The 21,482-nt window shown below is 35.6% G+C and overlaps 2 long non-coding RNA genes across 3 annotated transcripts; one reads left to right on the top strand and one right to left on the bottom strand.

The window, feature by feature from the left end:
• Positions 1-453: 453 nt before the first annotated feature.
• On the top strand, positions 454-1,190 carry LOC146945734 (uncharacterized). Its single transcript, XR_015028200.1, has 2 exons — positions 454-579; positions 767-1,190. It is a non-coding gene; the product is annotated as an uncharacterized LOC146945734 (long non-coding RNA).
• A 13,377-nt stretch (positions 1,191-14,567) lies between these two features.
• Positions 14,568-19,198, bottom strand: LOC146945733 (uncharacterized). Of its 2 annotated transcripts, XR_015026470.1 has the most exons (4): positions 16,752-19,190; positions 15,687-16,251; positions 15,491-15,579; positions 14,568-14,941 (listed from the first exon to the last, which is right to left on the bottom strand). It is a non-coding gene; the product is annotated as an uncharacterized LOC146945733 (long non-coding RNA). The 2 variants fall into 2 exon arrangements; XR_015026469.1 differs by having other exon boundaries at positions 15,687-19,198.
• Positions 19,199-21,482: the final 2,284 nt, after the last annotated feature.

The following is a 21,482-nucleotide window of genomic DNA, read 5'->3' as shown; positions in this document are numbered from 1 at the left end:
GCATTTTTTTTTAAACGCACAATCTAAAGGAGTAAAATGGCTGAAAGCCTAATTTTAAGGTTATTAGCAAGGGAATGTTAATAATGCATAAGGTTATAGTTAAGCTGTATATGGAGGGCCATGACATTTCAACGCCAGCTATCTTAATGCAGTACTGCAAGCAACGGAAATACATGGGTATAGATTGATCTGAGTTAGTTTATATCGTTTATTATTTATAAAAAAAAATAGGTTTTCATACCACTGATCATGTGTCATTTTGTTGGGAAGGTATGATGGGAGTTTCAAATTCCTTTTTTGGAACAAATTTGATCATTAACGGGGATTATCCTGAATTTTCTGATTATGAATCTAAGTAAGAACTTAAAACCTTGTCTTTAGATTTTCATATTTTTATAACAAATGAATCACATGTATTTTCCGATGGATGTTTTTCTATATTCTATTAGGATGGGAAATACAGAAATTTGTGTGACACAGGGTGTTAGTAGTATATCTGGACATAATTTTGTTCCTTTGAGCGATGATCTTCTCAACACTAGGAGGATGTCGATTGAGGACCTTATTGAAGCTAACGAGGTTTGTGTTGGAGGTTTTAGTCTTTTTGACAGTTTAGGTTTCGTCTGATTGCATATTGATAATAAAATTAAATTTGAAAGCATGACTAAGTCCAACTTTGTGTTTACAAGCCATCTGGTTTAACAATTGAGTTATGCTTCATGTTTGATTCAAAATTTCCAATTGGTTTTATTCCTTACCAATGTAGGTGTGAATCGGAGTAATGAAGCACAATATTAAGGTGAATAGTTTCCGCTAATGTTCAATGGCTTGGAGCAAGATAATAACACAATGAAGATGGTAGCTTAATGTTGGAGATGAAAAGAAGACTGAGTTTTGATGAAGTAAAAGCCTTACAAAAGAGCTTTAAGTTGAACAAGCTAGATCAAACGTGATATTAGAGATTTTGATGTTTTTAAGTTTGAGTATAGTAATATCAATCACTTTGATTGCACAAATAAATAACCCACTTGAAATCCTTTTTATTTTCTTTGAGGAAACCCACTTGAAATCCATTAGTAATGTGATAATCTGTAACTACATTTACTACATCAATATGGTATATACACAGCAGTATCATGATAACTAAAGTAATGAATTAATGATCACATTGAAGCTAGAATTCTGACATAGTTTTGTTATGTGATAATCTGTAACTACATTTACTACATCAATATGGTATATACACAGCGGTATCATGATAACTAAAGTAATGAATTAATGATCACATTGAAGCTAGAATTCTGACATAGTTTTTTTTGCATTTCATTATAATTAGATAGCAATGTAAAAAAAAAAATATAGATAGCTAAACAGTAAACACATTAATCCAATAGAACTAAATGCTAATGTGATTTAGCCCATGTTTTGTCCCTCTGCCTCTAATTATAAGCTTTTTTTATGATAAATTGCATTCTTAAATATAAGTCCCTATTTTTTTAAACGTAATATGTGTTTTGATTTTTTTCTCTTCAAACATACCCCTTGATAGTAATACAAATTTATCTTTGATGAAGGGAACAATTTGCAAGTTGGTCATGGTACCCATGTAAATGCTAGAATAAGGGTAATTGAAGCAATTATCCATATATTAATGCACTTACAGCAAATATGATCGATCAAGTCTCACAAGTTTTTTTTTTTTTTTTGTATTTGATTATTTCACACATTAAAAAAGAATGGTAAATTTTGTCAAAAAATTGAAAAATTAAAGAAAGTGAATGGTGATTTAACAAAATTGCTCTTAATTATTGATGTACTCACTCCGAATTTATATACAAGTAAAAAGTTAAATGTATTTGGTCCATATTTGGATCAAATAAATTTGACCTTTTGCTTATATATAAGTCCAAATAGAGTGTTTGTATTATCATCTATGGATTTGGTCAAATCTATATATTTGGTCAAAGTTATGTCTTTGAAGTAAAAGTTATGTCAATATGTAATATTGGTGACAATGTCTTTTATACTATTTGATGCCAGATTATATTTTAATTTATTGGTCTCTATTATAGCCGATGAGACCCGTTCGTCCTTGATTATTGAAATATTAATTGGGTTTTAAATATTTTTAAATCTACATTATAACTATCCTTCAAAATAAAAATCTACATTATAACTACACCACCAAAACAAAATACATTTTGAAATGATTTTAGCTCATAAGACCCGTGCGGCGCACGGGTCATCAATCTAGTGTTTTCTAAACATTGTAACTTTTTTTTCTTCTGATATATTTGAAGGTGAGAAAAACACAAGAAGGGGGGGTTGAATTGTGTTTTGAAAAATTCTTCGTTTCTCCAAAACAACTGAATACACTGATCAGAAGCTACGTGAGAAAGCTTCTGAAGTGATGATCAGAATCTAAATGCAGCGGAAAAAACAGAGAGAGAGAAGAAGAACGACACAAAGCAATTATACTGGTTCCTTCCACAATCCGGAAGTAGTCCAGTCCCCCTTGCACTTCCAAGGAGATTTCACTAAGAGTAATATCTGATTACAATTGCTCAAGCACACAAGCAAGAGACTTCCTTTGCTCAAGCACACAAGCAAGAGACTTCCTTTGCTCAAGAACACAATCAAGAGACTTCCTAACTAAACAAAATTACACAGAAAATTGTTTAAGGTTGAACACTTGATATACAATCAGAGGTGCTCACAATACAAATCAGATACAGACTCAATGGACTTAAGAATTTCTAAGATATGACTATAAGACACAGAAATTCTAAGTGAATGCAGAACAATTTCAGCAGAGGTTTGGCACTTGTGAAAATCTTATGAGTCTTTCGTTCAGCGTTCATGCATTACCAAAACTCTAAGTCTTCACTCCTTTATATAGAGGTGTGAAAGAGACGTTGTGAAATTACCAGCACACCAAAGAGTCGTTGTTGAAGCTTGATCTTTCACCAATGATATATTGCCTGATTTGGTTGTTGTCCTATGAAGAACAAATTTGAAATCCATTCCTTATCCAAAGGAACATATATGCAGGCGAAACCGTATTCTGGAGCTGTTTTCTTGTCTTGTAGCGTGGACACAAAACAGAGTAGTGGAGAACGTGGTTGTACAATTCGTACAAAGTACAATGTCAACGCTTTCGTCCAAATTGCAAGCACAAGCCTTCAAACACCTTTGAAATGACCGTTGCAAAATTCCACTAATCCTTTGTTTGTGTTTTCGAATTCAATAGACAGCTTTTGCATTGATAATTCTTCAATTCTTGAATCTTTTGCAAATCCAGTTGAGATTCAGCTTCTGGTGAAATAGCTTCTGATGAGGCTGCTTCTGATGATGCAGCTTCTGATGATATGACTTCTGCAGCTTCTGATGATGCAGCTTCTGATGATATGACTTCTGGACTTCTTGTCTTCAGGAGCACTATTCTTACTTCAGAAGCGTCTTAACTTCAGGAGCACTATCCTTACTTCAGAAGCGACTTAACTTCAGGAGCGCTTTTTCTCTTCAGTAACAAGTTGCCTTCAGGAGCGTCCAAGCTTCAAATTTTTGTTGTTTCCTTTGCTCTTTATTTGCTCATTCAGAACCAATGATGATGTAACTTTATAATTATGGTCCTGTACACTTGAACAAATATTAGCTAGTCCAATTTACAATTTTTAATACCTTGTTATCATCAAAACTCTTTAAGGTTCATTGTTAAACACATTTTGTTCCAACAATCTCCCCCTTTTTGATGATGACAAACAAAAGTATTTAAAATTGATCAATTGTTGTTAATCTAATTAACAAGTTGACTTTGGGGTTCTGAGGTTTGTAAGCTCAGAGTCTGAGGTTTGTAAGCTCAAACTCCCCCTGAGTCTGATAGTCTTTAAGGTGAGGTTTGTAAGCTCCCCCTAAGTTCTATCCAGGTTAATTAAATTCATTTTTCGCACAATAACATTATCAGAGCCTTTTAAAAAAAAATGAATCATTGAAAGAATTAACTTATAGATAAGAAGAATGGTTCAATTAATTTTACTTGAATTTTGATACTTCTTCGTTCGTTCATAGCTTATACCAATAAGGTAAAAAAAAAATGATAGAAGTTTTTCAAAAATTTCAAATGCCATTAATGGGGCTCAGAGCCTTTAAATACTTGTCACATATACTCCCCCTTTTGTCATTATCAAAAAAAATGAGATAAAAATAAGCACAAAAGACAAAAAGATTTGAGAAAAACTCAAACAAGAGAGAATATACTAAGAAATTAACTAAATAAATCAGACCAAAGTATATGAACATGAATATCCAATTATCAGAAGCAGCTAAGCAGTCAGAACCAGTAAGCATTCAGAAGCATAGAGAAATAAAACAAGATGGTTTTAGAAGCAAGGACTAAGAATTTAAAACAAACAACAAACAAAAATAACACAAAGGTGTGCAACTAAGGGTTGGTTTGTTGTTGTTTCTTCATCTTCTCCATTTCTTCAATTTTCTTCTGCAACAGTTCTTCAAGCTGTTGTTGCCTCTGGAGAAGAGCCTGTTCCCTTTCTCTAGCTTCTTGCTGCTGCTGTGCCATCTGTTTCTTTAGAAGTTTACACAACCTTGCTTCTCTGGTCAAGTAATCCTTTTCTGAAAAGAAAGGCTGGTTTGCCAGGAGCAGTGTAGAACTTCTTACTCTGAGACTCTGATTCAAATTTTTCATTAGCCTTCTGACTGAAGCTTGCTTGACTCTGATGCATTTAGCCTTGATATCTTCAATAAGCCCAGCTGCCCGGTTCTGAAGTGATGCCCATGAATCTTCATATGCACTTGTGAGATCAATTGTCCTTCTTTGATCCACCAGATTATGCATTTGACTCAGGATTGTGAGAAGCTCAACATTGATATATCCAGATTCCAGGATGTTTGTGGGTGGTTGTTCAAGGGTTTCAAGATCAGAATCACTGATTTCCAGATCTTGAACAGGGTTAGGAACTGGAATGGTAAAGTGTGTTTGTGTGTTTGAAGATGAAGGCTGGTCAGAAGCAATGTGTGTGGTAGAGGTTGAGACTTGAACATTGACTTGAGAGTTGTCAACATCCATAGGAGTTGGTTCTGGGGAGTGTTCAATTTCAGTTGGTGGTTGTTGTGGTGAAGTTGATGTTTGAGTGTTGAGTTGGGGGTCAATGGTAGCTATTGGTGATTGTGGGGGTGTTGTGGGTTTATGTGGTTCAGGTGTGTGTTGATGGGGGTTTTCTGAAACAACATTTTCAGAAGCAGCTGCTTCTGGAGTTGTTTCAGAAGCCTTTTCTGAGGTAAATTTGTCTTTGGGTAAGTCACCTGAATAGTGTAGAATAAGATTGTCTAAGACAGAAGTGTCTTCTATTGGTTCAGGTACTGATGGTGAAGAGGGTGAAATGGGGATAGAGGTGACTGGAATCTGGATTACCTGAACTGCAGGGCCAGCTTCAGAAGTGATCTTCTGTGGACCAGCAGCTTGAGGAACTACTTCTGAAGTTCCATCTTCTGGAGCATCCTCCATAATAATCATCATTTCTTCTTCCTCGTTGTCTTCAGTAGACTTACCAGCAATGGCTCTTACTTCGGCCAATTTATCTTTGAAGTACCTATCACAGTCTTCCATACCCAAGGCCTTGAGCTTTTCATCTCTTTGATGAATGTATTGTGCTTTTAGATCCTTTTTGTCTGATATAAGATCAGAAGCACGTTCATCTGCCATCCTTTTCCTTATTGGAGTCATCTCAACCATAGGACTCACAAGTTGAAGGGGAGCCTTCTTCTTCTTTAGCTTAGGATCAGCCTCTTCTTTCTCTATTTCTTGAAGAGCTTCCTGCAGCTGCTCTTCGGTGATTACCAAATCTGCCTTACCTTTTCTTCTTTTCTGAGGAATAGAAGCAGCACCAACCTTCTGCATCTTTCCTTTATCCTTGATAGAAACAGGTTTAGCTTCAGACTTAGCAACTTTTTACTTTTCAGATTTAGCAATAGCAGCTTCTGACTCAGTACTAGTTCTGGCCCTCTTTCCTTTAGTAGGAGCAGCATCAGATTCTGAACTAGTTCTGGCTCTCTTTCCTTTAGTAAGAGCAGCTTCCTCCTGAGAATTTGCAACTTCTTTCAAGACATACTCAGCTACTAATTTGGCTAAGATTTCAGGGTTGCTTTCCTTAAAAATGGAAGGAAAGTCCCTGATAATCTCAGTCTCTTCCGTGGTCATCTCCAACCACTTTTCATCTTTAGAGACTTCCTTGATGAACTTCATAGAGCACAAGCTCCTGCTACTGATAGTCCTTTCAGCAGTAGAGACTTCGAAACATTTATCAGAAGCACTCCTTGTCCTCTTTAAGAACTCCAGCACCCTTCCTTGATGAAAGATTTCAGACAGCAATCTTCCATAGGGTACTTGTTTTCTTCCTCTTGTAGTGCTTTCGTTTATGGCCCAGCAGAGATGATCCATTACATATCTGGGGAAGTTTATCTTTTCCAGAATAGCCATGAAGTAAATTGCTAGCTTCTGTTGGTTGTTGGGTTGGTCAGACCCTCTTGCTCTTTGAAAGAAGCAATCATTACTGAATTTCACCAACATTCTGTTGTGAATCTCCATTTCTGAAGGCTTGGCATCTTTCTTCCCACCCAGAAGAGAGTTGTAGTAACCTTTTAGCAGGACATCTTCCTTCCTGACTATTTCTTGGAATCTTCCCTCTGCATGCATTCTACAAGCTTTAGCTATAACTTCCTCAGTGATGGTTATAGAAATGCCCATCACTTCAGACCTTATTTCTAAGCTGTCAAAAGATGTAGGATTCATATCCATGGCCATTTTCCCTTTCTTTGACCCAGCTTGTTTGCTTACAACTTTTGCAGGCTTTTCATTGTACACTTCAGCTTTTAACCAAAAGTCCTTGACCAAGTTCACATATGTTGGCCCATTTAGCATCCTGAAATACTCAGACAGCTTCTGTGTCTCTATCAATCCTTCCATGTTTACTTCGTACTTCTTGAGTGAAGCAAAATCCACCGGTGACTCTACTTGAACTATTAAGGATTCCCATGGAATATCCATAGTCTTCTCTTTGTAGACGGACCCGGATTCTGGTACGCTTTGCATGTTTGATGTAGATTCTGAAACTTTTGAGCTTGATGATGCCATTTGATGATTGACGAAGATTTGAAGAAGATGAAGATTTTAGGGTTCTAAGGTTGAGAGAATGCGCTTACTTCGCAAGAGGTTTGAGAGCAAATGTGTTTGTTGTGAGTGAGTAGTGTGTGAATTGTCAAAGTGTTAAAAGTAAAACGATTGTAATTCAAAAGAGACAAACAAACATAACATTAATGACAAAATTGGGGGCGCGTGAAAAGTACTTTCAAAGCTATTAAATCATCATTGCCCTTTTAGTTATACACCAACACATACAGGCCACGTAAGAAGTTCACAGAGTAACTACCAAGTTAGTGGGCCAGAAGTTACTTTTTAAAAGGTAACTTCCAATGTTTCCACTAATTCAACTATTCAGAAGCAACAAATCCAGCTTCTGGACTTCAGATGCTGACGTCATCATCAGAAGCGAGTTTTCCTCAGAACCTCAATAAAGAGCTTCTGATGGACTACCGCTTCTGAACTAACTTCAGAACCTAAAACCCTATTCAGGAGCAAGCAAGCATTTAATCAGATACAAAGTGCATGTTCAAATTTTTCTTTATAAAATCAAATCTTTCAACAGTTAAAGGCTTAGTAAATATATCAGCCCATTGATTTTCAGTATCAATGAATTGTATATCTAATATTCCTTTTTGAACATAATCTCTGATAAAATGGTGTTTGATTTCAATGTGCTTAGCTCTTGAATGCAAAATTGGATTTTTAGACAAACAAATAGCAGCAGTATTATCACAAAAAAATGGGAATACTGTTAGCAGTTATCTGATAATTTTCCAACTGATGTTTCATCCAAAGTAGTTGTGTACAACAACTTGCAGCTGAAATGTATTCTGCTTCTGCTGTAGACATAGCAATAGTTGTTTGTCTTTTGCTAGCCCAGGATATAAGATTATCACCCAGAAATTGACAATTGCCACTGGTTGATTTTCTTTCAATCCTATCACCAGCACAGAATCCAATTAGCTTATAATCTAAGGATTTCCTATAAAGGAGTCCAAGATTAGTTGTTCCTTTCAAATACCTGAAGATTCTCTTGACATCAGTCATATGAGATTCTCTATGATCTGATTGGAATCTTGCACACAAGCATACACTGAATAAAATATCTGGCCTAGATGCAGTGAGGTATAACAAAGAACCAATCATACCTCTATACAACTTCTGATCTACTTTAGCTCCTTCATCTTCTTTGCTTAAGTTGCACGTAGGGTGCATTGGAGTGTTCATCACTTTACAATCTTCAAGTTTGAACTTCTTCAGAAGCTCCTTTGTGTACTTTGATTGATGAACATAGACTCCATCTTTGCATTGATTGATTTGAATGCCAAGAAAGAACTTCAGCTCTCCCATCATGCTCATTTCAAATTCATCCTGCATTAACTCAGAAAATTCCTTGCAAAGAGATGCATTAGTAGAACCAAATATTATATCATCAACATATATTTGCACAACAAGAATATCTTTCTCAAGGGTCCTTCTGAAGAGTGTAGTATCAACCTGTCCTCTTTTAAAATCATTTTTGATTAAGAAATTACTTAGTCTATCATACCAAGCTCTGGGAGCTTGTTTCAAGCCATATAGTGATTTCTTCAGTTTAAAAACATGGTCAGGATATTTAATATCCTCAAATCCAGGAGGTTGCTTGACATACACTTCTTCTTCTATGACACCATTTAGAAATGCACTCTTGACATCCATTTGATATAATATTATGCCATGATTAACTGCATAGGAAAGAAGTAACCTGATTGCTTCCAATCTTGCAACTGGAGCAAACATTTCAGTGTAATCAATGCCTTCTTGTTGACTATACCCTTGTGCAACAAGCCTGGCTTTGTTTCTTGTTACTTCACCTTGCTCATTCAGCTTGTTTCTGAATACCCATTTTGTTCCAATAATGTTCTTGTGCTGAGGTTTGGGTACCAGATCCCACACATCATTTCTTTGAAATTGATTCAACTCTTCTTGCATAGCTAGGATCCATCCATCATCTGAAAGTGCTTCATCAACTGTTGTAGGTTCAATCATTGAGATTAGTCCAATCATTGACTCTTCTTGTCTGAAATGTGATCTTGTTGTTCTTGGACTATCTTTGTTTCCAATGATTAGCTCCTCAGGATGTGAAGACTTGTGTTTGAATGTGTTTCTGGGAGGATCTTCTTGATGTGAGCCATCTTGTGCTTCATCAGAAGCAGTTTCATCTTGCGCTTCTGATGTGGGTTCAGCTTCTGGACTATCTTCAGATTCAGCTATCTGATCAGGTTCTGGAGTAGCTTCAGGAACCTGTATCTCTGCAGAACTTTCACCTTGCTTTGAAGTTTTATCTTCAAGCTCCTTGTCATCAAATTTAACGTGCATAGATTCTTCAACACAAAGTGTTTCTGAATTATACACTCTGTATGCCTTTGACCTTTCAGAGTAACCTAAAAAGATTCCTCTTTGGGCCTTGGCATCAAATTTCTTTAGGTAGAGCTTGTTGTTCAGAATGTAACATGTACATCCAAATTGATGAAAGTAAGAGATATTGGGTTTTCTTCCTTTAAAGAGTTCATATGCTGTTTTCTCCAAAATAGGTCTAATATAGATCCTGTTTTGAACATAGCATGCTGTATTCACTGCTTCTGCCCAAAAATGTTTTGGTAAATTGTTTTCATGAATCATGGTTCTGGCCATTTCTTGTAAAGTTCTATTCTTTCTCTCTACAACCCCATTTTGTTGTGGTGTTCTAGGAGAAGAGAATTCATGGAAAATTCCATGTTTTTCACAAAAAGCTTCAAATGGCTCATTTTCAAATTCTCCACCATGATCACTTCTGATTTTCAAAATTTTTGATTCTTTTTCAGATTGAATTTGAGTGCAGAAGCTACTGAATACATCACACGCAACATCTTTACTCTTTATGAATTTCACCCAAGTCCATCTGCTGTAATCATCAACAATGACTAATCCATATCTACTTCCATATAAGGATGCAGTACTCACTGGTCCAAATAAATCAATATGGAGTAATTCTAAAGGTCTTGAGGTTGAAACAATGTCTTTGGTTTTAAAAGATGATTTCACAATTTTCCCTCTCTGACATGCACCACAGAGTGCATCTGAATGATAGTCAATGTCTGGTAGCCCTTTCACAAGTTGTAACTTACTAAGCTTAGAGATTAACCTCCAGTTAGCATGTCCCAACCTTCTGTGCCACATCCATTTCTTATCATTCACTGATAGTAGGCAAATCACCTTCTGATCAGCCAGTTCAGAAAAATTGATTTTATAGACATTGTCAACTCTCTTTCCCTTGAACACAATGGATTTGTCTTCCTTGTTGATTACTGTACAGTTGGGTTTTTCAAAAAGCACATCATAACCATTATCACAAAATTGACTAATGCTCAAAAGGTTATGTTCAAGACCATCTACCAACCATACATTATTAATTGAGGTAGAGGAATTACCAATAGTTCCTGTACCTATGATCTTGCCTGACTGGTTGCCTCCAAATTTCACATTTCCTCCCTCTTTCATTGTTAGGCTGAGGAACATGGACTTGTCTCCTGTCATGTGTCTTGAGCAACCGCTGTCTAGGTACCATGATCTTTGCTTTGGCACTGCTCTTAGACATACCTGCATCATTGACATTTTTAGTTTTAGGTACCCATTGTTCTATGGGTCCTGGAAGGTTAGTACTTAAGGCTTTACTCTTCACTTCTTGTACCTTGTGCTGTGAGTTGGGTTGCTTCTGATTAACCATCACCTTAGGTTTTGGTACTTCAGAAGCAGTAACTGTCTTCTTCTGAAACTTAGACTTCAGAACCCCGGATTTTGGTTTCACCAGACTCTGAGGAATAGGTTCTGATCTTTTCAGGATCCTAACCTTTGAAGTCTTGGAATCAGATTTGATCATAGCCTTTGACTTAGAGTTCTTTGGCTTTGAAGTAATCTTAGCCTTAGAACTAGAAGCTTCAGGTTCTGATTGAACAACAGTTTCCAACTCAGCACCTTCTGGTACAAAGAATGTTTTCAGTCCTTCCTTGATGCATTCACAACAAGACTTTAGATTGGTTTTCTCAAGTTTCACCTCTGGAAAACCAATTCCTCTGCCATTGTTCTTGTAAATGCTATAAATCATAGAAGCTACTCTGCTTCTGTCAATGCCAGATATAATGAAATCTTCAAGAGCAATTTCATGATTACTTAAAGGTTTTTCATTACACTTTTCTTGTAGCTTCTGACATAAGAACCTGAGCTGATCTTCATATGTTTTACACATGAAGTCAAAGCCCCTAAGTCCTTGTTCAGAAGCTTTCAGATCCAATAGAGTTGATTTTTGCTGTTGTACCAAATCAGCATATTTTTCTTTTAAATCCTTCAACTCATTGGTTCTTACTTCAAAATGTGTAAGAAGTTCTTTAAGTGACTCAACAAGTTCATCTCTAGGAATTTTGGAGTATACCTCGTTTTCATCTTCTGAGTCTGAATCTGATCCAGCTTCTGAAGTTGTTGTTGCTACCAACCCAACAGCTACCTTTGCATCTTCATCAGCTTCCTCTTTATCAGATCCAGATTCACTACCCAAATCATCCCAGGTTGCCATTAAACTCTGCTTAATCTGCTTCTTGAATTTGCTTGGTTTGAATGTAGACCTCTTTGATTTGTCCTTTGACTTTTCTCTTTGAAGATCAGGGCATTCAGCAATGAAGTGTCCCGGCTTCTTACAGTTGAAGCATCCCTTCAGATCTTCTTTCCTTGAGCTTCTGGAGTTACCCCTTTTGGCGAGAAACTTTCTGTTCTTCTTGGCCAGATATTGAAGTCTGTTTGAGAGCATGGCCATTTCAACAGCATCTGGTTCAGAATCTGAACTTGACTGTTCTTCCTCTTCAGATTCAACCACTCTGAGAGCTTTTGATGACTTGCCTTTGGATGGAAGAGCTATTGATTTACTCTTCTTAGTAGACTCATGTTCATTAAGACTTAACTCATGAACTTTGAGAGAACTAACAAGATCTTCGACACTTAAAGTGTTTAAATCTTTAGCTTCCTCAATGGCAGTCACCTTCGGTCTCTATCTGGCAGGTAAGCTTCTGAGAATCTTGCTTACATGATCAGAAGCAACATAGCTCTTCTTTAGAATCTGTAGCCCAGAAACTAAGGTTTGAAACCTTGAGTACATCTCCTCAATAGTTTCATCATCCTTCATCTTGAATAACTCATACTGATGTACAAGCAGAAGAGCCTTTGCTTCTTTGACCTTCTTGCTCCCTTCATAATTTGAACAGAGAGAAGCAAACATAGCTTTAGCAGTGGATTTGTCACTCATTTTCATGTACTCTGCTTTGGGTATGGCAGTGACAAGAGCTCCTCTGATAATATGATGCTTCTTGTAGAGTTTCCTCTGTTCTGGAGTATGTTTCTTTCTATCCACAGCAGCTCCTTCTTCATCAAGGACTAAATCACCAACACCATCTTCCAGAATATCCCATAATTCTTCATCTAGGCTCATGATGTAACTGTAAAAATTGGTCTTCCACCAAGAGAACTCTTCAGCATCTCCATTGAACTTTGGAACTTTTCCAACACTGGTTTTCTTACTATCACTATAATCATGTGAGACATTTTTATAGCTAGTATCACTAGAACCATTAGGAGGAGGAGTAGTCATGTTTTTCTCAGATCTTTGACTGTTGCACGGTTAAGTGTTACACAACAGACCAAGGCTCTAGATACCAATTGAAGGTGAGAAAAACACAAGAAGGGGGGGTTGAATTGTGTTTTGAAAAATTCTTCGTTTCTCCAAAACAACTGAATACACTGATCAGAAGCTACGTGAGACAGCTTCTGAAGTGATGATCAGAATCTAAATGCAGCGGAAAAAACAGAGAGAGAAGAAGAACGACACAAAGCAATTATACTGGTTCCTTCCACAATCCGGAAGTAGTCCAGTCCCCCTTGCACTTCCAAGGAGATTTCACTAAGAGTAATATCTGATTACAATTGCTCAAGCACACAAGCAAGAGACTTCCTTTGCTCAAGCACACAAGCAAGAGACTTCCTTTGCTCAAGAACACAATCAAGAGACTTCCTAACTAAACAAAATTACACAGAAAATTGTTTAAGGTTGAACACTTGATATACAATCAGAGGTGCTCACAATACAAATCAGATGCAGACTCAATGGACTTAAGAATTTCTAAGATATGACTATAAGACACAGAAATTCTAAGTGAATGCAGAACAATTTCAGCAGAGGTTTGGCACTTGTGAAAATCTTATGAGTCTTTCGTTCAGCGTTCATGCATTACCAAAACTCTAAGTCTTCACTCCTTTATATAGAGGTGTGAAAGAGACGTTGTGAAATTGCCAGCACACCAAAGAGTCGTTGTTGAAGCTTGATCTTTCACCAATGATATATTGCCTGATTTGGTTGTTGTCCTATGAAGAACAAATTTGAAATCCATTCCTTATCCAAAGGAACATATATGCAGGCGAAACCGTATTCTGGAGCTGTTTTCTTGTCTTGTAGCGTGGACACAAAACAGAGTAGTGGAGAACGTGGTTGTACAATTCGTACAAAGTACAATGTCAACGCTTTCGTCCAAATTGCAAGCACAAGCCTTCAAACACCTTTGAAATGACCGTTGCAAAATTCCACTAATCCTTTGTTTGTGTTTTCGAATTCAATAGACAGCTTTTGCATTGATAATTCTTCAATTCTTGAATCTTTTGCAAATCCAGTTGAGATTCAGCTTCTGGTGAAATAGCTTCTGATGAGGCAGTTTCTGATGATGCAGCTTCTGATGATGCAGCTTCTGATGATATGACTTCTGGACTTCTTGTCTTCAGGAGCACTATTCTTACTTCAGAAGCGTCTTAACTTCAGGAGCACTATCCTTACTTCAGAAGCGACTTAACTTCAGGAGCGCTTTTTCTCTTCAGTAACACACTACTAGAAAAATTGAGAATAGAGACGGGCGAAATCTGTCTCTAAAACAAGAAAAATCTGTCTCTAAATAAGTCTGAGACGGAATCAGGGACGGAACTAGGCCTGTCTCTATTTTCGTGGTCGCTAAAGTCTTTAGAGACGGAATTATAGTTTCCGTCTCTGCTAGAGACGGAATAAATCTGTCTCTAATTTTTCAATTCCGTCGCCAAGTGTTCAATAAATTTTGAGGTATTTCCGTCGCAAATAGAGACGGAAATCACCGTCTCGAATAGGCAAAATTCCATCTCTAAATTCTGGCGCAAAATTAATGAATTCCGTCTCTGTTCAAATAAAATTCCGTCTCTACAGAGACGGATAAAAAGTCCGTCTCTAAAAATGATTTTTTTTTTTTTTTAATAAATTCAGCCTCAATATTTCTAATGTTTAGTGCTAAAATAATGTTTAAGATATTCATTATGTCTATCTAACTATCAAGAATGTCACAATTATATTTTGATAAACATCAAATTTGCAAAAGTGACGTGAAAGTACACTCATACAACAAAACATCACCACATGATATTATGTCATCAATTCATCATGTAATTTTACCAATATAAAATTATCTAAAATGTAAAATGATCATGATATATGTTTGATCTAACAAAAAATATATGAACAAAAGTAACCAAACTAAAGTTCATCCATCTCGTTGTTACCCTTATCACCCTCTCCTTCCTGTTGAATTGCAGAGTTTATAATTGGCATGAAATTCCCAAACATTTGCTCCTAGCGCTCCATAATAGCAATTTTCAACGCCAAAGACCACCTACTATTATATCTCTTTTTAATAATAGCTCCATCAATTTAGCCTACAAACAAAAAAAATCATGAAGTTGTGTATTTTGAAAAGAACAATCAACTTTCAACCTAAGTAACAATGAAGCTTGATGTTTCATATCATATAAAGAAAATAATGTATCCCCTAAATAACTATATCTCCCTGTTTATGTAACTGCCACTATTTGTAACAATTGTTTCAACCATTTGCCATTTCAACTTTTCAACCTAAGTAACAACAATATTGAAGGTTCATATTTCATATCATATAAAGAAAATAGGTTCAGAGAGAAACAATTGCAACTGGACCATATTTTACATGTAAATAACTATATTTTGCCATAGAAGGTAGGCGGCCAAAAACAACAAACTGGCCGCAACACAACAAACAACCATTAAACAAAGTCAAACAGTTCATAGAGATAAAACTGTCTAGCAACACAACTAAATCAACACTGCTGACTGCAAACAATAAAACCAACCAAAACTGAAACAAAAAGTGCTGCCACGCCCTTTAAACAACCGCACGAAACCTATGCTACCAGATAATAAATTTTAAGCACCTTATATCATAAAAATACCTTGAAATCCTTTGGGTTTGTTTGAGAAGATGTGATATGTTGATGAGTTGTAATTATTCTTTTATCTCTTCCGCTGCCTCTACCTCTACCTAACATTCGTGAACAATACAAAGTAAAAAAATCAAGTTGAGTTTAATTAAAATATAAATAACATAAGTCATCCAAGAATAAGAGGGTAGAAAATTCAATAAATTACCTAGTCAGAATATGTTTCATCATCATCATCATCTTCTTCGGCACTGTCTTCTACTTCTACTTCAATATCTTTATCCCATTCAAAGGTAACCTCATCCAAGAAAGGACCGTACGCTTCCTCAACTTCTCCAACTAAATTAACAAGACTTCCTTCAAGATTGTCATTTGCAATTGTCACGTGTGATTGTGTGATTGATTCATCTTGGTATGGAACTTCTTTCTCCGGCTTACTATCTTCTAAAATTTGACCTTGGTCTTAATCACAGCCAACCAATCTTTTTTTCCTTCAGGATACTGTGTGAAGTATACTTGTTTTTGGATCTTACAAAAATCATTAACCAAACTTTGCAGCACCATTAATGTAAAAATCCAGGGTTGGTATAAAATAAAACTTTATTCAATACGATATTAATAATAAAATCATTAACCCCAGAATCGTCAACCCTGCCAAGAAGCCTCGGTCCTAACTGCCTGATATGTATTCTCTAATCACATGTATATCTGATACATTCTGCTTAAAGTTTTCGTATGCTTTATAACATATTTATTTAGGTTCTGATCAAATACTAATCCCATACATGTCAGTTAGTGTAATACCCAAACATTAATAATTTGTAACATATCTATACACTCTTGCAATGCAATAGATATTAATCATATTTCTATCCTTGATTCACCCTTAAAAGGACTCATATGGTATTGGAGATAATAAGTTTGGGGAAGGGGTTTTTTTTTTTTTTTAACAATTCAAGAAACTAGATTAGTGATTTGCCATGCAAAATCTAAGCTTTTTGAATGCTGGTAATTAATTACCATGTGTGCAGATTCAGTTTTCAGCATGGCATAATCACTTATTTCTCTACGAAAATCACAAAAATGCTTAATCCAATACCAAAGAGTCAAAAGTCATTATTTTTAAGCATGTAAATCAAGCAAAAACACAATTAATATCATGCATCACGTGGGATTTTAGCTAAACATACGTATAATCAAAATCATAATGTTCTTCTCACAATCACACACAAAAGAACCCCAAGGTGGGAAAAACTATCTATTAGGAACTCACCAATACATCTCTGGCCACTTCAATCAGCTCAAGCATCAACAAAGCTCATGCCATGCTCCATAAGCACTTTTTTTTTTTCAAAAACATCTTATCCATAGCTTATTGCTTCTGCTTTCGGCTTTTTAACTCAAACATCAACTTATCCACAATCTCATCACTTCTGCCTTTGCTACAATTTCACAGAATCACTTTCCTGACAGTTTTCCCAAAACGGCTTATTTGCAACTTATGACTTACGAACGTTCCGATTTCGACTTAAGCTTCAACCCAAACTCTTACTAAGTCTATCAAGCAATTTATATTCAGTTCTGGAGCGATTCCACCAACTTAAATTCGCAATTCAACTTATTCCGCAAAATTATGCCAAAACCCGTAAGTGACTTTCAGCAGGATTTCCAAAGTTCAAACGTGTTTTCTGAGTTCATTTTTAATCCGAATCATATGAACTGTATATCCAAACTGAAGGGAATTGAATGTAAAATCCAGAAATCCAACAATTACCCAAGTCTGAGAAACACAGCAACAACTACGACAAAAAAATCCACTTATATGCCATACGAATTTTTACTTAAAAATCACGGAGTTCAAGCATAATCACTTCTTAACAACAACAGCTCAACCATAAACAGCTTCACCCTATCACACAAACCCAGCACCAATAATAGACAACATTAACTTAAACATCCAACTCTTAAAACAACTTATAGCTTCTACAAGTTTCAACATCATTCCCAGGTCTACCCCACTTATCCACACATGTAAAAACAGTTATTAATCCACTCATACAGCCCCTCAAGCATATAATTCCTGATATAACCATCACAAGAACATACATAACAACTTACTCACATACGGCCTTCAAATCCTTTACCCAAAGTTAAGTTTCTAATTCTTCTTTCAATCCCCACATCTGTATAACAAACCCAAATGTGCATAACATCTAAACATACCTGAAGGCCATCGATAGTCATCTGCAAGCTAAGACATTCATGGTGAAAGAAATTGATGTTGTGGGAGGAAGGCTAGGGTTCGGCCCAAAGGGAAAGAAAAGGGAAGAATTTTTGCTTGCAATAGAGTTAGATTGTATCAAGGTTTACAATGGAATAATTGTATGTTAAATCAAGGCTTGGAATTGATGGATTGAGTGAAGTAGGGAGAGTAACGTGAGAGATGGAGAGGGAACAGAGAATTGGTTCTCTGTATGTGAGAGAAAGGGGAGAAGAAAAATGAAAGAAGAAATGAGATTTGCCCCTTTTGTCTCATATAAAAATATCCATAAGTGGAAAGGACATTTTTGCCCCTTTTTTTTCTACACTCTTCCTCAAACCAAAATATTTGATAAAAATGCCGTAATAGTTTTAAGCGGCAAATTTCATTTCTCGTAGTTCATTGAAATAATATAATTTGGTCCTGTAAAGTCCTATGCACAATTACCATTTTGTCCTTCTCTTAAAATTTCCAAGGATAGAATAACTGATACTGAATTTTTATATGCGGGGTATTACAATATCCACCACTTAATAAAATAGATCTCAAAACTCATAACTTCAACAAGCATACAAATACAAACTTAATTTCTAGCTCTCATTATAAACCAGTTTATACCAAGGCTCTAATTAAGTCAATACTCATCCTTTTCATAACAAAATAACATGCCTAAACAAGCTCTCTACTTCCAATCCAAATTTCACACATTATTGTCGAACATAAACTTAATCAACATTTCTTCACACCGATTCAATACTTATTTTCAAAATAGTTTAGTTCCAACCTTACATCAACATAAACTATGATTTTTAAGCATATAATAGGATAAAATAAAGCTCAAACAACAACTAAGTCTCATATATCCATTGAAGCCTTACTAGGAAGCGTAAAATCATCAATTTAACAAAAACAACATGCTGAATTTGTGGCTTTCTTCAAAAATCCGAAAATATATGTAAAAATTCCAAAAATATAACTTTGAGAAGAAGTAGAAGATAGAACTCACCAAGAGGAAGGAAATGAAATGAAATGGTCAAAGATTTCATTTTCCAGCGCCGCGGACACAATTTCCGACGCGGTTGCAGCGGTTTCCGGCGCGGTGGTCGCCGGCGAAAGTTCTCCGATCATGAAATAAATTGAGGGGTTTGGTAGAGGTCATCATGGGGAAAAAGATGGTCGGTTTAGTTTTGTCAAAGGTGACTCACGGTGGCCGGAAATCGAGAGAGAAGGTGGTGATTGAGATTTTTGAAATTTCACCGATAAAGAAATAATAAAGTGGGTTTTGAAGAGGAATGAAAGAGGAGTTCAATGGTGGTGGTAGTGTGGTCACAGGACGTCGGACGGTGGAGTAATGGTGGCTGGAAGTTTTTGGTGGTGGTGGTTGGGAAGAGAAGAAGAAGCGTACGTGTTTCTACTTCTGTGTTGTTGTGGTGTTGTTTCAGGAAGAGAGAAAGGAAAGATGAATGAATGGTCCTCCTTTTACTTCTAATAATAATAATAATAATAATAATAATAATAATAATAATAATAATAATAATAATAATAATAATAATAATAACAACAAAATAAAATAGTTGCTTCATTATTCCTTTTAAAAAAAATAAAAAAATAGTTGCTTCATTAGGTGGGTACTCTCAATTAATAGTTGATATCCATTTCAAAATAAAATCAAACAAAATATTTTTGGATCAAAATGATTAAATTATTTAGAACTAAAACATGCTAAAAGTATTTGTTGAGATCCTATGACCACACTAAACACTAAAGAAGAAGAAGAAGCGGTGGATTAAATCTTGTTGCATGTTTGGATTAAATTAAAGGCACAACCATCCAAACATACAACAAGATATTGAATCCAATTAAAATAAATTAGATTTAGATATCAAAAGAAAAATATTGAATCCAATTAAATTCTGGGCGCGGACTCCTTTATGAAAAGTGGGCGGGCAATGAAATAATTTGGCGGAAAAATTAAAACTTTCAATTTCAGAGACGGAATTCAGAGACGAAAATAGTCAGAGACGGAAACTTTTCGTCTCTACCAGAAGTTTGACTATTTCAATAACTACTTGACCATTTAGAGACGGGCACAGAGACGGAATACCTTAGATACGGAAATAAATCGTCTCTAATTTCCGTCTCTGAATTACCTTTTATAGCACAAATCATAAATCTAGCTATGTCGAGACGGATTTAGAGACGGAAATATTTTGAGTAGTGGAGAACGTTAATTATAATTTCCGTCTCTAAATGATTTTTTCCGTCTCCAGTTCCGTGTCCATTAGAGACAAAAATAATTCCGTCTCTAAATTCCGTCGGTATTTCAGCTTTTTTTAGTAGTGACAAGTTGCCTTCAGGAGCGTCCAAGCTTCAAATTTTTGTTGTTTCCTTTGCTCTTTATTTGCTCATTCAGAACCAATGATGATGTAACTTTATAATTATGGTCCTGTACACTTGAACAAATATTAGCTAGTCCAATTTACAATTTTTAATACCTTGTTATCATCAAAACTCTTTAAGGTTCATTGTTAAACACATTTTGTTCCAACAATATTGAATATTGTATGTTCTATAAATTGTATTGAAAGTTTTATGTATTTTTTTGCTTAACGGTAAAACTTTGTCCACAGTATTAAACAACCAACTGTGTAAAAAAAGAATAATGTTGATATTATTAATCTCTATTTTTTAATTTAAAAAAAAGAACGCTATATTTTGACAAAAAATGTTAAATAAATATTGTCAAATAAGATAATAAATTAGGGATTTGAGATTTTCAATTTAAGGGATTTAGGGATGACATTTAGAGATTTAAGGATTTAGGAATTTGAGATTCAATTTAGGGATATTGATTTTTTATTCAGGGACCAAAGTGACCATTTTCTTCTTTCATTTTAGTCTCTATGACACCTTATATGTCGTGTCATCGTAAAACATATGTCACATCATCACTTAACATAATTATTTAACGTCAGGGTCTAAAGTGATAACGGAAGTATAGAGTCAAGGACTTCTTTGTATTTAATCATGAGTCAGTGACCTATGAGAGAGCGAGGTGCATAGTCAGGGACTAAACTGACTATTTGCCCAATAAAGATATATATTAATATTACTATGTGTTAGCTATTTTTTTTTTGTCAAAAGAAAAAGCTATGTTTTTGTTTTGACGTGATGTGTTAGCTATATTTTCTTTTTATTATTTTCTTTTTAATAATGATCAGAGGGAAAATTTGTTTTTTGTTCAATAAGTTTGGATGGAAGATTGCCTCCAAAAATTTGATATTGTTTAAATTTTTATGAAAAATTGAAATAATAGAGTAACAATCCAAAAACGTCCCCAAAAATATTTAAGGGGACAATTAATGATGGTTACCAAAGAAATAATAGAGTGACGCTCCAAAAATGTCCCCAGAAGTAATTAAGAGGACGTTTTTCAGGGATTGCAAATTTATTTCTGGCGACAGTCAAAAATCGTTGCCTTAGCCACTTTTAGGGGACAATTTTTACAGGTCCCCTAAAAAAGTGTTGCCAGAGACATAAAATGGTGTAGTGTGTCCTTCACAGAATCTGTGGAAATCACTCCCCAGCTTCTGTGAGGCATCCTTCTTCTAAGGACGTTGGCTTTTAGTTGACCGTCCAGTAGATCTTCCACCATAGTCTTATAAGCTTCCCAATCCCTTTATGATGCTCTTCATATGTTCCTTCTTCATGATAAGTAGATCCAGCACACTTGAGCGTATGTTA

The sequence above is a fragment of the Medicago sativa genome, chromosome 2 (assembly GCF_051527215.1).
Source record: "Medicago sativa cultivar Bolivia chromosome 2, Bolivia_mono, whole genome shotgun sequence".
Lineage (NCBI taxonomy): Eukaryota > Viridiplantae > Streptophyta > Magnoliopsida > Fabales > Fabaceae > Medicago > Medicago sativa.
The sequence above is the reverse complement of the archived record's forward strand: the minus strand, read 5'-3'. Positions and strand labels throughout refer to the sequence as shown.